Below are 16,589 nucleotides of genomic sequence, written 5' to 3' on the forward strand. Positions count from 1 at the left end.
TGTGAAGACGTATACAAAAAAAGGAATGTAAGCCATCTAATAATTTTATATTGATTACATATTGAAGTGATCATATTTTTGATATATTGGACTGAATACATTTTTAATGTAGCCACACTAGGAAATTTAAAACTGCACATGTGAGTTGGATTTGTGGCTCACATTATCTTCTATTGGACAGCACTGGGCTAGGCAGTAAGATTGGGAGGGGAGGAGGAAGATGCCTTCTGTACCCCAAAGTCTAAGTGTGTATACTTATACCCCAAATCCAGATAGGAGGGATTTGGAGGTTTTCTTTTGTATTTATCTACATCTTAAGACCCATATTTTGGGGGCAGGAACGAATGAGAAATCAATTTTGAAAATTACTCAACATCCAGCATACTGAGGAGAGACCTGGAGAAGGCTTTACATTTTATTATGGTGCTCCAGAAGCATCATGTAACAAGGTCAGACCAGAATCTGGCTTTGCCCTAGAAATAACTTTTTGATCTTAGCAAAACAACAACAAAAAACCCCACCTATCTTGGCCTTTTAGCGTTCTTAGTCGGTAGTGAAGCTAAAGCCTCTGCCTTAAACTTTCGAGGGATAAATGAGATGATCCCTGTAAAATGCTTTGAACTCCTCTAAGAAAATTCTCACTAATAGTTACAGGTCAAATCCTGTTACAAAAAATACCCTTACCCCTGCCCCCGCCCCAAAAAAAAAAGCCATACAACAAAGGCTTTGTGTAGAAAAAGATTTCCAAGCTCCAGCCAGTGGTTTACTTATTAAAAGCAATATTTGATGCAATGTTTCAGTATAGCCAATGAATTTAGACCATCTCTGACAGATCATTATAAAGAAATATTTATTCACAAGTATTATACGATTAGAAGACTATTAAAATAGAAACCCTGCAAATTGAAGTGATATCATAATCAATTCAATATTTATTGGTCTTGCTACATTTGTGTAGTGTGAGCCACTCTGGAAGGAAGACAGAGATGAATAGAGAATATGGTTCCTGTGTTTTGTGTGCAGATTTGTGTTAGACACGTTTGTGATTTCTTACTGTTTGGCTATTTTTTAACTGTTCCTTTACACATAGTAAAGCTGAATGGTTCATCCACATTGTACCTAGTTTTACCTCGAGAATAGGGAGGCACAGAAACTTATTTAATTAACCCAACATAAATCAAGTCAGGATTAAAATCCACAACCATACAGGTACAACTTTCTCCATTCACAGGGGCACTAATCTGAAGGCAGAGCTGAGAACAACCTGTGGAAGTCTAAACCTGTGCTATCAACATGTGGCTATTGAGCATTTGAAATATGGCTAGTCAAAATCGATATGTGTATAAGCATGAAATAACACACCAAATTTTGAAGACTTACACACATAAAAAAAAAAGAATGTAAAATATCTCATTAGTAATTTTATATTGATTACACGTTGAAGTGATAATATTTTGAATAAATAAAGTATATTTTTAATGTAGCTACTAGAAAAAGTTGCCCCATGTTGTCTTCATTGATGGAGAAATTAAATCATCATTTAAAAACATCAAATCACACCTCTTTCACAAACTAGAGATCAGGTGAACTGCTTAGGCTAGAATTTATGGTTTAATGATTTCCAAAAAAGCCAAAATAATCACTAAACAGAGAGAAAGGCAAAGTCAAAATGAAAAATTGGCATATATTCTGTTTTTTGGTGGTGACATGTGCCCCTAAATTCCTGAGCATTAAAAAAGCAGCTAGAATTTTTCATCCATCTCCACACGCACAAATCCAATTTTGGATTTATACCAAACCTGGAAAAACAGCAGTTTAAAAAAAAAAAAAAAAAACTTTTAAAATTCTTTTTTGGGACAGGGTGTTAAAAAAATCAATGGTGGCTGAAAAGATGGATTTGTAATGAAAGTAAATGCATGTCTTCATGGGGGACCTAAATAATATTTTGCGATCAAAGAAAATAAATATATTAATAGAAAAAAAGAAAGAGTATGGTGGCTTAGGAACATCTTTAAGAATAGTTATCAATTCCCTTGAAGTGCATAGAACCAGATACCAAATCCAGAAATCATAGTAAAATAATGTAAAGGATGAAGTTTACCTTTTTTTTTAATAAAGCTTTTTATTTTAAAAAAATTTTATTCGCAGGTTAATAAGTAAAGTGAAAACATCGGGCTGCTTTAAACAAAATGCTAAAAATATGGAATTCATAATATTTTAAAATTTAAGAATCAATATGAACTTCATACAGGGTATTTAGAAACACTAATATTAGTTTAGTTTTAAAGAGGATTGATCCTCTTTTTTTTAAAGAGGATTTTGAAGTACAGATACAAAGTTCTTTTGTGTTAGTATGTCCATGACATGTATAATGGCGATTATTGCAGTTATGTTGCCATGGAGTGGATTCCAACTCACGAAGACCTCATGTGTACAGAGTAGAACTGCTCCATAGGATTTCAAGGCTGTGACCTTTCTGAAGCAGGTTGCCAGGCCTATCTTCCAAGGTGCCTCTGGGTGGATTCAAACCACCAACCTTTCTGCTTGTAGTTGAGCACTTAACCGTTTATGCCAACCAGGGACTGTTGCTGCTATACCAAAACCAAACAGAACCCGTTGCCGTCCAGTGGATTCCAACTCATAACTACCCTATAGGACAGAGTAGATCTACCCGTAGAGTTTCTAAGGAGTGCCTGTGGATTTGAACTGCTTACCTTTTGGTTAGCAGCTGTAGCACTTAACCACTACACTACCAGGGTTTCCATTGCTGCTATGGGTAGTACATAATGTATGTTTTAGGATTCTAAAACTGCTAGGAATGCTGTGTTCTGGCCATCCTTATAAACACAGGTGGCAGAATCTCATACAGGCGTCCGTTCCCACACCCAGTACACCAGAACTGGAAAGCCCATTTGTTAAACCAGCAGGACCCCAGCCTTTATCTTTAGGAGTAGGCAGATTTAATAGGGAAATTATTCTGAGATGAATGAGAAAGAGAATGACAATTTCCAATACATTGGCTCAGATCGTTACCATTATTTCTCTATAAGAATAATACCTTAACATTTATTTAGCGCTTACTGTATATCAGTCACTACCATAAAAGCTTTCCATGTATTGTCTCACTTATTCTGCTCAACAACTCCGTGAGGAAGATACTATATGGTTACATGGTTATTACAGTGGCAGAGCAAGTATCAAATCCAGATAGTCTGGTCTCAAAGTTTGTATTCTGAACCATGTCTTCACTATACACAGCAGAAAATGGAATAAGGCATTGAATCTAGGGCCTTCTAAGATCCCTTACAACTAATAAAGACACATCTAATATACTTTACCTCTGACTACCAAGCACTTTTGATATAAATAAAAGCTGCTCCTAAACGACTAAAGTAGTTCCTGTTCTTGTCTCAATTACTTTTAAGAGTTAATCGTTGTAGACCTTCAACCTCTTAATACTTTTCATAATCTTTTTGCTAAACTTTAAAGGAATTCGTAGGAACTTATGTAACTTACATAGGAACATTTAACTAAAGTTCAGTAATTCTTTCATTTTGGTTCAGCTTCATTTTCTTCTGTTACTTTAAGTAACAATGTATGTATGGTATGTATAATATGAGCCTTTTTCTGTAAATGTAGCTCTCTGTATATGTGCAAAGGGAGGTTTTGTGGATATAATAATGGTTATATCTAGGTGACACAATTTTTGGATTTTGTACTTTTCTGAATTACTTGATTTCTTTGTTAATGAAAAGTATGTATCACCTTCACAAAATCAATAAAGACTTTCAAAAGGGAAAAAAAGTTATTATGAATCCAAACACATCACGCAACAGAAAGTTGGAGATTTGAAGCTCAGATCGTTGCCAGAGTTAACTAGCTGCCCAAGATTCTTTAAACCTTATTTGTTCTACTTAAATTGTTTATCATGTAATAGTAAAATAAAGGACAAGTTAGGGTATTAGAAAGAAGAAATGAGACCTCACAGTGAATGCTGTACCTATGTAAACATTTGAGCTTCTCATAAATAGAGGGATAGAGTCTAAAACATTGTTTTCAGAAATCATGTATCAGGTTGGTAGTTTATATTCTGAAATCCTGTTAGAAACATCAGCAAGGTCTGCTCTGTTTTTATATGGATCCACCTTCTTTGCCGTATTCAAAGATAAAATACTTTTGTTTCATATGAAACAATTTAAAGCAAGTGCTGCTTACAAAAAGTTACTTTATGCAGGAGAAAAAAAGACTAGAAGGAAATATGACAAAATGCTAGAAACGGTTGCTCATGAAAGGTGGAATTACGGGGAGTACTTTTTGCTGCTGCTTTATACGTTTCTATATTTTTTTGTTTTCTGCGGTGAGTATGTACTACGTAATCAGTTTTTTTTAAAAAGATAAAAACCTAAGAAGTGTTAACAACTAAATTTAAAAAAAGTAATTGAATTAATCTAGTTCATTTTGATACTTTGAAAGTTCATTTTACAAAAATACCATGCAGAATTCCAAATAATCTATGTAGATACTTCACTCTCAAGACGAATCATAACTCTCCACTCCTTAAATGTAGGCTGCACATAGTTACTTCCTTCAAAACTGTAGTATGAAAAGGAGGAAAAAGAGTAACTTTACAGTGGAGAAACCTGACAAAACCACTACCTCAGCTAGATAGTCATGGTCAGCATCAACAGTGATAAGTCATGTTCATGGTCTGTGTCCTTGATAGGATGCGATGAAAATGGCACTTTACCTCTGTGGTCTTCTCCCAAAAACCCATCCTATAACCCTGTCTAATAATGAGAAAAATATCACACAAGTCCCAATTCAGAGATAGTCTACAAAATACCTGACTAGTACTCCTCAAAACTGCCAAGGTCATCAAAAACAAGGAAAGTCTGAGAAACTGTCACAGACCAGAAGAGACAAGAGATGACGACTATATGTAATGTGAATCCTGAATGCGGTCCTGGGACGGAAAAAGGACTTGAGGTTAAGAAAAAAGAAGAGATCTGAATAAAGTATGGACTTCAGTTAATAATAACGTAACAATATTGGGTCATTAATTGTAGCAAATGGACCACACTAATGCAAGATGTTAATAATGCGGGAAGCTGGGTTCAGGTTATATGGGAACTCTATACTATCTTCATAGTGTTTCTGTAAATCTAAAACTTGTAAAAGAAAAGAAGTTTATTTTTTTAAAGTCTGTTTTAGCCTTTTGTGATTTTACAGAAAATCTTTGCAAAAATTAACTATAATGCACATGAAAGCATTGTTTCTTGAGTTATACAAATTAGTAATATTATGAAACCCGATCCTGTTGCCCCAGATGCAAAAGAAAAAAGTAAAAATAATTTCCATGAGTCATCTTCAACAAAAAGTACTTTTTAAGGTTTCAAGTCATCCAAACTAACAGCTGTACTAGAAAGATTCACTTTCCAAAGGGTCAGATAACATTTCAAGACACTGTTCTGACTTTACAACTGTGAAAAAACAGACATTTCCAATCACAAATTTTTATATAAATTCTATATACGTATTAATATAGATTTATGTATATATATATTTATGAACCTTGGAGGTGCAGTTGTTAAGAGCTCGGCTGCTAACCCCAAGGTCGGTGGTTTAAACCCACCAGCCACTCCTCTGGGAAAAGATGTGACAGTCTGCTTCTGTAAAGAGTACAGCCTTGGAAACGCTATGGGGCAGTTCACTCTGTCGCTATGAATTGGAATTGACTCAATGGCAATGCATTTGGGTTTCTTTGTTTGTTTTTGTATAAATATAGATATTATGTAAATACCCATATGTATACAAAACTTAAGGACCGTATGTCTATAATAGGCAGAAAAGCAAGTAAGGGAATTGGCAGAATAGAAATATAAAATGTAACTTTAAGGGGAGGAGCAGATTTCCAGATTTACCCGTTAGTAATGCTATCAGATTAGTCAGTCTTCAATAACTTTCTTTGTGCCAATAGGTGATGTTCAAAGATTTTGAACAAAATGTAGAACGCACCATCAGCATTAGAATCTAAGATAAATTCCTCTATTGCCATGGGGCATCAGAATTTGATTAATTTTTCAGATCTCTGCCAGTCAGAAGACTGAGTTATTTGGCAACACATGATGGAAGGTATAAAACTTAAAGATGAAGGGAACCACAAAACCTTGTGAAATTTTCACAATCACCTGGTGATTTTTTACATTGCTTTCAGGTTCTGATTCTTTATAAAAGGACATAATAAATGTGGTTACAACTTAGGAGTCCCTGGGTGGGGCAAACAATTAAGCACTCAACTACTATCCAAAAGGTTGGCAATTCAAACCCACCAGAGACACCTTAGAAGAAAGGCCTAGCAATCTGCTTCCAAAAGGGTCACAGCCATGAAAACCCTATGGAGCACATGTCTAGTCTGTGTATGGGGTCTCCATGAGTCGAAATTGACCCAACAGCAACTAACAACAACCACCACAACCATTAAGATAGGATATGTACAAATATGATCTTTTTTTAAAATAGTATTTTATTGTGTTTTAGGTGAAAGTTTACACAGCAAATTAGGTTCCCCTTTAACAATTTTTATACAAATTGTTCTGTTCCATTGGTTACGATTTTTACAATGTGTCAGCGTTCTCATTATTTCTATTGTTTGTTCTGTTTCCATTGACCTAACTTCCTTTTACCTCCTTGCTGTCTCATCTTTGCTTTTGGGTAACTGTTGACTGTTTGGTCTCAAATAGTTAAGCACATTACTCACAAGTGATACTGTTTATTTTATAAGCCAATCTTTTATTTGGCTGAAAGGTGACTTGCAGAAATAGCTTCAGTTCCAAGTTCAAAGGCAATAGGGCAATAGTCTTAGGGGTTCCTCTAGTCTCTATCAGTTCAGTAGGTCTGGCCTTTTTTAGGAATTTGAATTTTGTTCTACATTTTTCTCCCATTCTATCCAGCAGCTTCTACTGTGCCCCTGGTCAGAATGGTCGGTCATGGTAGCTGGCCACCATCTAGTTCTTCTGGTCTCAGGTTAGAAGAGGTTGTGTTTGGTGTGGGCTGTAAGTCTCATGGTCTAGTTTCTTCTCTGAGCCTTTGGTTTCCCTCATTCTCTTTTGCTCCATACAAGTAGAGACCATAGTTGTATTTTAGATGGCTGCTTGCAAACTTCTAAGACCCCAGACACTACTTATCAAACTTGGATGTAGAACATTATCTTTGTGAACTATGTTATGCCAATTGACTAAGTTGTACCCTGAGACTATGGTCTCAAGTTTTTGACCCAGTAAACCAATCCTGCAACTTGTTTGGATATGTCTACGAAGCCTCCATAACTGTGCCCCCTGTGTGGTTTGTTATATATGTGGATATATATGCAGCACACACAAACATATGTGTACATACACCTACAGATACACGTATACATGGCATGTATTTACTTGCATATGCCTTCCTACACACATATATGCATATCTAGCTACGTAACTGCACACATATTTTACTGGTTTTGCAAAATTGTATGTTATAGCATTTACCAAAATTTTCCCATTTTCTCACGTACTTCTTAGAGTCTTTATTTACCTTGGTCAAGTTGTGCCGACTTTGTCCATATTCGGGATTGCCTTTCCAACCAACAGAAGTAACAAATGTCTACTACATAGAAAGTGAATCCCCCTCCTTTTCCCTCCCATCCCTGGTAACCATCAAAGAACAGTGCTTTCTGTGTGTATATCTATTCTTGACTTTTTATATAATATTTATCTTTTTGTGATTGACTTATTTCACTCAGCATAATGTCCTCCAAATTCATCCATGTTTACAAATATGATTTTATCAGTTCTTTTCCAAGAAAAAGAGTGAGAATTCAGTTCCAGGAAAAAAAAAAATTCTCTTAAGCATCTTCAGTTCTAGAAAAAAATGCCAGGTTAAATATAAAATTCTTATTTCTGATTGTATAATTATTATTAATACTATTTAATAATGCCTAACATCACATAAATTTTTTTTTGTTTGAGACATTCATAACACTGGATGAAACCACAGGATACAATTTTGCATCTTGTCCTAAGTTCTGAGTCCTGTTAAAAACGTGATAAACACAAAAGACAACTTTTCTGGAGTATCATTCAATTACATTATTTTGAACAGATGGTAGGTTATGTTCAGTTGTTAAATATAAACACAAATTTGGATGTGAATGGAATAAGGATAGGTCTTATTTGATTTTTTTTTTTTTTTTTACTTTAGTGGAAATTATACACACACACACATACTAAATAAAAAGCAATAGCAATTATGATCTTTGGACCGAAATTTAACTGTTATTTCAATAAACTGTGTCACTGCTTCTAAAAAATCACATATTTCACATAAAGGGGTTTTCCCCTTTTCTTATAAAAGCCATTTTCAAACACAAATAGACAGATGAATAAGAAAAATTCCCTATGCTTAAAATCCACCATGGAGAGAAAAGCAGGAAGAAGTCCAAGCTGGTCCCTGGGGATTTTCCCAGGGTCAGTAGATTGACCTGGAAACAAGGAGTGCAGTTTGAGCGCTTCTCCTCCCTTTAGCAATGCAAGCACTCATCAGGGAAGTTTCCAAACACATGGAGCTTAGCGAGACCACCTGTTCCTAACACAGGACAATGGCCACTGGACCACCAACTCTGTTGCTTCAAGTCAACACCAGCTCTTCATCACAACAGATGACAAGTTTTCCACTAGAAGAGTTTTCCTGTAAAAGAGTGAGCAAAAAGAAGCTAAAGTTCACGTTTGCAGAAGAACCTTATAAATTAGGGGTGAAATGGACAGATTAAGAAGCTGACACTGAAGTCAGTCTGATAATCGAACCAAACTGTAACCACGGAGGTTTCAGCCTTTGGCAAGATAAAGACTTTAAACTCTCTCCTGGCAAGGCTGTGGTACTCCATTTACTATGGAGCCACTAAGAAGTAGAACTTTTGTCCAGCTGCTTTTGCATTCTTATAGACATGACAAATCTCAGTGGATGTGGGGCACACTTTAGGAGATTTACCCAACAACCTCCTAAGGTCTCCATCTCTTGGATCACTTAACAATAGGAGAGAAACCACAATGGTCAGGCCCCACAGCTTGTCTAGCTATTCGAAAGAGTTGAGGTCAACCAGAAGTTCTAATATCCCTGATTTGAGTATTTAGTGGCACGTGAGGTAGCATGTTGAATTGGTGTTTAATTAAAGATGTATAAAGCAGTAATATTTAATAACATTTTGTAGGGTTAAGAGAATTAAAGTTAATGTCAGCTATTAGAAGGAAATTTTCAATTCAGTATGTTATCTAGCCCACATAGGAAATCAAATGTCTTGGAAGAAGTACAGCCAGAATGCTCCTTAGAAGCAAGGATGGCGAGACTTCGTCTCACATACTTTGGACATGTTATCAGGAGGGACCAGTCCCTGGAGAGGGATATCATGCTTGGTAAAGCAAAGGATCAATGAAAAAGAGGAAGACCCTCAACGAGATGGATTGACACAGTGGCTGGGACAACAATCTTAAGCATAACAACAATTGTGAGGATGGTGCAAGACCGGGCAATGTTTTGTTCTGTTGTACATGGGGTCGCTATGAGTCAGAACTGGCTCAATGGCACCTAACAACAACAAACGACAGGGAATCAATAAACCGAAATTTAAATGTTTAAGCAGATAGGTTGTGACACAATCTAGGTAGGATCCATGATGAGACTAGCAATTATCAAAGAAGCAATTGAAAGTGTTGCATCATACATACATAGTGCTGAGTTTTTAAAAACAATAAACCTCTATCACTTTTGGTAATTTAGAAAAGTTTTAAACATTTAGAAAATTAAATTTGACAGATTTTTCAAGAGCCTTCCATGTTGCAGTTAAAATCACTATTCAACAGTACCCATGATAGAGTCATAGATACAACTAAAGAAGAAACAAGCCACTGACAGAGAATAGAAGTTTGGATCAAGAGTCTTCTGAACCGTTTAAGTAAATCATGGAATATTTATAGAATAGAATAATAAGCAGCTGTTAAAAAGAATGAGGGAGATCATATGCCTTGCTGTAGAAAGATCTTTGATATACGTTAAGTGAAAAAAGCAAAATGCATTCAGTATGTGTAATATATTGCCATTTGTGAGGGGAAAACTGTATTTGTGTTCTTCAATTTGTATATGCCAAATATCTCTGGAAAGATACACAAAAACTTGCTTTCTGTGTTTGTTTGCCTCTAAGGAGAGAACTGGGTGGATCGGGAACAGAATTTCTTTTATTACACACCATTTTATACCTTTTAAATTTTTAAATATCAGCTAGTTGCGTGTATTACCTATCAAAAAATAAATTTTATCTCTAAGAAATGAGACTCTTTAAAAAGTGAAAGGGCATTTTTTTAAGCATGTTTTGGGTAAATGGAAGAGGTCATAAAGAAAGAGATTGCCGTTACTTTGCAATGGAAAGCTACAGTGGAGAGAGAAGAGAGAGATAGGAGAGAAATGTATGGAACTTGCAATGTGTTGACTAGAATGTCAGAAGGTAAATCAAAATTAATATCCAGATTGTGAAAATAATAATTACTGACTGAAAAAAAAAAAAAAGAATGAAGTCCATCCCACTGCATTTAAGTAAGTAGTGTTTTGTTAGGGAAAAGGACTAAACAGGAAGAAAATACTGGAGCACAACTAAAAATTATAAAAAGAGAAAGAAAATAATTTGTGAAATAGAGCTTCGGAATGTTGTAGCATCACAGTGAAACATATAGATAAATGTTCAAATGAGCTCCATCAGATCCAGAAATCAGTCAAATAATTTCAATTTCTTTAAACCCTGACACACACACCCAAAACACACACACACCTACAGACACACACAATGAGCAGCCTATGATGACCATTAAGATGGACTTTTACGGCTATTTCTTTTTCAGGGGTCATTCTTTGCATTTTTACTGCCCTAAATTTACTTCTTCAAGTCACAGCAATGCGGATTGAAGCTTTCTTTCTTTTTTAGTTTTGTTTCCAACCAAATCTTTTGTACATTTCTGGAATTTAAGCCACCTCAGTTACCGCTACTTATCTGTAACACCATTGCTTTGAGGGATTAAAGCAGGTTTCTTGTAATACACTTAGATCAAGCGTTATCTGAGTTGAGAAGAATATCCTGTTTGAGTTGGTGATGGGCAATCTTTTTTCTCCCCCATTTTATTTATTTATTTATTTTTTTGATCTTGAGTTGTTTTGATTTCCCCTGAGAGCAGTAATCTTCAGCAAGTGATATTTTTAAAAAGCCCCAAACACACCACAAAACATTCCAAGTGATTTTAACTGCTGAATGAGGTTGGGCTACCTGAGTGATTCTTTCTCTTCTCTTCTTTGGCAGAAAGGATTAGAAACCTCCACAGAACTTGCTCTCTATTAAAGTGGAGTGCTGTGCATTCATTGGCAAGAGGTGAATTGTTTTCAGATTACATGCGAAAGAGTGTGTGTGTTTCTTTCCCACATCAAAGACTTGGATGGAAGCAGTTCTGAGTATTGCCAGGGATGTAAGAATTGGTGCTAAAGTGATTAACAAAATTGCTTTCCTGCAAAAGAAGCACAAAACATTACCTAGGGATTAGAGGAGGAGAGGGCAAGATTAAAGGTGATGTTGAATTTTTGGTGGAATATCTTATCCATCTTTTTCAAATCATGCTTCAAGGATTCTGTGGCCCCTCCTTAAAGAAACCTGAACAAATCAAAGTCTTGCTTTCTCAAGTTTCGTACACAGGGGCGCTGACAAGGTAAAATTAAAACTGCTAAAGTAAGTAGCCCTCACCATGTGACCTGTGTATCTTTATTTCACACTACAAAACATTGTGAATGTATTTTATTCAACACACACCAACAACTCCATTGATCAAAGTCTCTTTCATTTGTAATTGGTTTGTGTGTCCACCTGTTAGACTTCAATGAGTGTTTTATAGAATTTCTGGGGTTGTTATTATTGTTTTGTTTTAGTAAATCTTGACTTCATTAGTATAGCATCCCTTTTTAAATGTATCTCTCATTGTCAAAGCCTTCATCTAGCCTAAACGTTAAAAAGACCGTAGAACATACGTGCTAAATAGTGAAAGAAAGATCATACAGCAAACCTCATAACTGGTAGTTTAAGAAATTATTTTAAGAGATATCTCTGAAATGCTCTGTGACATTCTCTGTTAGTTTGCATTTTTTTCCATCTCCTTCAAAAACCTAATACAGTCCTCACTTGTTTCAAGAAGTCCTCCTGACTTTAGTCTCTCAATCAGAGCCAGGCAGAAACATATAGGTGCATATAACCGTTCTTCTTGTGTGAATAAACTTCTTCCTCCTCCTTGGTTTCTTCCTTTAAAACATTAAGTCCAAAAAAGGAATTTAAAATATATGTATATGTGCCTATATATATGTGTGTGTGTGTGTGTATACATATGTGTGTGGATTGATGCAAAAAACAAAGTCAGGTGACATGTATATAATATGATACCATTATGAAAAAAATGTAAACACACAAATCATAATTCTTTGAGTATCATATATATGTATCTAAAAGTACAAGCCTCTGGGAAGGAGGGCAGGAAATGAGGTTGAGAGTAGTGGTGAAAGGGAATTTTAGCTATCTCTATAGTGTTTATTTCTTTTAAAAGGGGGGGAAAAAACATTAAGCTAAGATGACTCACTTAGGCACCGTTAGAGAATGTGAAGTGTGTCATTGAAATTCTTGTCTAAAAAGCACAAGTTTGAGATCTCGCCTTTGTCCTCATAGATTGTTCTTTATTGTAATGTATAGATTTTTTTTGGCAGACACTAGTTATGTCTCACTTTCTTTATAACAACAATTAAATCTCTTTCAATTTATTAAAAAATTCAGAATAATTGTTACCACGCCTTTCCCCATAATAACATTATTCTCATAAATTAATTTACTGTGGTGCTAGAACTTTATCTTTGTGTGTGCTTTGTGAAGAACCAGACACACTTGAGTCCTCAGGAAAAAGAATAAATAGATGATTTAATAAATAAGCACTGTTGCCTCCCCAAACACAACAGTTTGTGGGCGTTTTCATTTTGAAGCCTTGTTTCTCGCAGTTGCCTATCTGGCTTCTTCGCTTTCAGGAACTTGTTTAGAACAATCATTTTTTTTCTGTCTTTCCCTTGGGGTCCCGTAAGGTCACTGGACATAAGATAGCTGTGAAATTTGACATTGTTCCAATTTAAATGCTTTACTCCAGCAAGTGCAAGACTGTGGACGCTTCGGTGTGGGGATTGCCATGGCCAGGCCGTTTCTGAGACTCGCCAGCCCTCCAGGCTTCAAAGCCTGCCACCCTTGATCTCACTAAAGAATGTTTTTGAATTCTATGTCCATCTAGTGGTTGCCTGCAAAGATCTACTTGGCTTTTTCTTTCTTCCTTTTCTTTCACACTTGATCAGTGAGATTCTGTTTGTGATGGGGGTTTTGCCCCCCTTGGTCTTTAATTCTTTCACAGGTGGTTTCAAAGTGTCAATCCTTAGCCACTGCTTTCTATAAACAAGCAGGAATTCGTGAACCGCGGTTACTGATGACTTTCCTCACGGGGCAGTTCTCCTCACTTTGAAAATAGACTGTTTTGTGGACAGTAAAGTACAGTTTGGGCGGGGGGTTCTGTGTGTATGTGTTTTTTTCTCACAGATGAGATTAGAGGCTTGAGGGGAGGTTGAAAGAAGGGGAATTTTCCTTCTTTTTTTTTTTTTAAACTGGGAGCCTTTGTGTTGTGACAAATCTTCAGCAAATGTGAGAACTTTACTTATTTTACACTCAGTTGCACCTTTGGTTAAGGATGACATGGCACCAAGTAGAAGATGCTGGGTGTTTACTGATTTTCCTCATTAACTCCAGCAACTCCAGCATCCCAAGTATAAGGTTAGGGGTTGAAGATCAGGTGGTGACAGGAGCTAATGTGGTTGCATATGCAAGGGATCAAATTATATAAATTCTAGCTAAGAATTCTGATGTGCCATGGGGGTTGAGGTACCTAGCTCCTCCCCTCTATGGGCTGAAATTCTCTCCCCAGGTCTCAGTTCCTTTGATTTGAGGTTTTAGAAGGAATGGGATCCAATCTCATATCCTTAGCAGTCGTTGGTCTTCTAGCATTTTCATATGGATCCAGAAAGTCAGGAGGTGATGGATTTACACTGCTCTGAATTGTGAGAAAAAAAAATAATAAATGGCAGCCAAGTGTTATCACTTAGTTCCTAACACATCAGCAGTGTTAGGGCATTGGCCTCTAGACAACTGCGGGCATACACTGAATTGATACCTGAAAGTCACTGCCTTTGTTCCAGCTCAAATTAAAATAACAGATGTTTGCAATATTTTAAAATATTTTTTCTTTACAAATATAATTACTTCATTAGAATTGATTTAGATAACATAAATTGTGTCCATGCAGCATTGTAATAGCAAAAAAAACCAAAACTAGTAAATAACCTAAATGTCCATCAATGGGGGACTGGCTGAAAAAACCTATAACGTGTTCATACAATGGAATAATATATAATAATTTAAAAAGAGTGAAACAGGAAAAAAGTGGCATGGAAACATGTCTAAGAAATACTGTTTAGTGGAATATAAACAAGCTGCAAACTGATATTATAAAAATGCTGTAGATGAAATAATGCTATATAATTTTAGTGGGTTCAGAAATTATATATATGTAATTGAAGGAGGTGGTCTAAGAGGACTTTAACCTTATCTGTAATGTTTTACTTTTCTACAATGAGAATTTATTTGTATATCTGTATAATTCTTGTGTAATTAAAAAATAATTTTAGATTTTAAAAACCAAATAGATGATAACCAAAAAGAAAAATAAATTACTTATGATCTGCTGCCCAGCCTTCCATACAGTCTTTCGTAAATATACTTTTAAAGATTGAAATTAGCCTTAGCTGTAGCTTAATATAAGTTTAACATTTTTCTATATTATCAAGTATTCTTCAGCAATATCATTTTAATGGCTGCACAGCATTCCACTGAATAAGATGTACCATAATTTGTTCAACCAATTCCCTATTATTAGAAACCTAGGTGTTTCCAAATTTGGGACATTATAAAGAGCACTACACATTCACATTCTTGATTTTGCTTTAAATTTGTTTATAAATTCCTAACAGTGATCTTGCTGGGTCATAGGACATACACATATTTTTAAATCTTTGAATATCTATGCTCATTTTAAAATTCAGTTGAAAAGAAAGATGGAAGGAAAGAAAGAATTGCTGCTGCTGCTGTTGCTGCTGCTGCTACATACTTAAGACCCCAAGCAAACTGGTATTTAATCAGTCGAGAAATTTCCACATAAACAGTGTAAAGAGTGGGCATTGTCTGTGAGTCCCCCAACAATTTGTCTTTCACCATTGACCTACTTCAAAACCTTCAGCTTAGAAAAAGAATGTGGGAGCCTCTTACTGGCAGGTTTGACTCAGTGGCACTCAAGGTGCTAAAATAGTCTGTGTAGGAGCACTTTCAGTGTAGGTCACTGAATCCAGAACCAACCGGAATCTCTCTCACTTTGTCCACTACTGAAATATGGTGCTGTCTTTGGGGTGGAAGTTGCAGAAGAATTTAAGAGTATCCAGAGATAACACAATTGAGAAAATAATCTAAAGTTAAAAAAAAAAAAAAATCAAGTGAAGGAATCATCCGGGAATAAATAACAAAGTGGTAGTTCTCTCCCTCCTAAACTTCCTAATTATCAGTTGGTGCAGCCTATGCTCCCACAGAGCTTTGGCCTTGGGTATTCTGGACAAACTAGTTTCCCAGCTCACTCCCTTACTCAGAAGACCTTTAGCTACCCATGGTCTTCATGGTCTATCCAAACTTAGCTATTTGCTATATCCCAAACCAGGAGCATATATCGTGGAAAGACCTTTGGACTTGGAGTCAGACAGTTTGTATTTGAACCCTGATTCGGTCGTTTTCTTACTTGGTGACCTTGGGCAAAGCACAATACTTAGTTTCCTCATCTGTAATATAGGGATAACAAAGCCTGATTTGCAGTATTATTATGTATATGTTAAACTAGACAACAGTATGTAAAAAAAAGTTAGCACAATGTGCAGTGCATGGTAAGTGCTTAAAAGGTAGCACAAAATGCCCTGTTTATCCTGGCCTCTGAGCCTGGCCTCTGGCTCCCACCTGTTCTCTTTCTGGAAAAGTCCTCTCTCATTTGAGTCTCACCCATTCATCAAAGCAAATTCATGTTTTACCCACCACCCCCCTTGAAAGCCCTCCTGTGTAAATCCTTAGCACTCCCTGTTCATTTGGCATTTGTCTGTACTACCTGGTACTGGTCATACTTTTTACTGTGTGTTTGTCTTCCCCTGGTAGCCTGTTAAAAGACTAAAACCATGTCTACTACTTCTCCCCGCCTACTCCCAGCCTTTCCTCCCTTACATCAAGAATGACTTTTTTCCCTCCCCCTGTGCCCCATGACCTGCTATATGTGTAGGTCAAAGCTGGTCCTTCTAAATGGGCTTTCTTCAGGGGCAATTTTCAAGGAGCCCTGGTGCCGAATTTGCTCAACAATAATCTTAATTAA

This window comes from Trichechus manatus, unplaced genomic scaffold, assembly GCF_000243295.1.
Source record: "Trichechus manatus latirostris isolate Lorelei unplaced genomic scaffold, TriManLat1.0 scaffold00007, whole genome shotgun sequence".
In the NCBI taxonomy this organism is placed as follows: domain Eukaryota; kingdom Metazoa; phylum Chordata; class Mammalia; order Sirenia; family Trichechidae; genus Trichechus; species Trichechus manatus.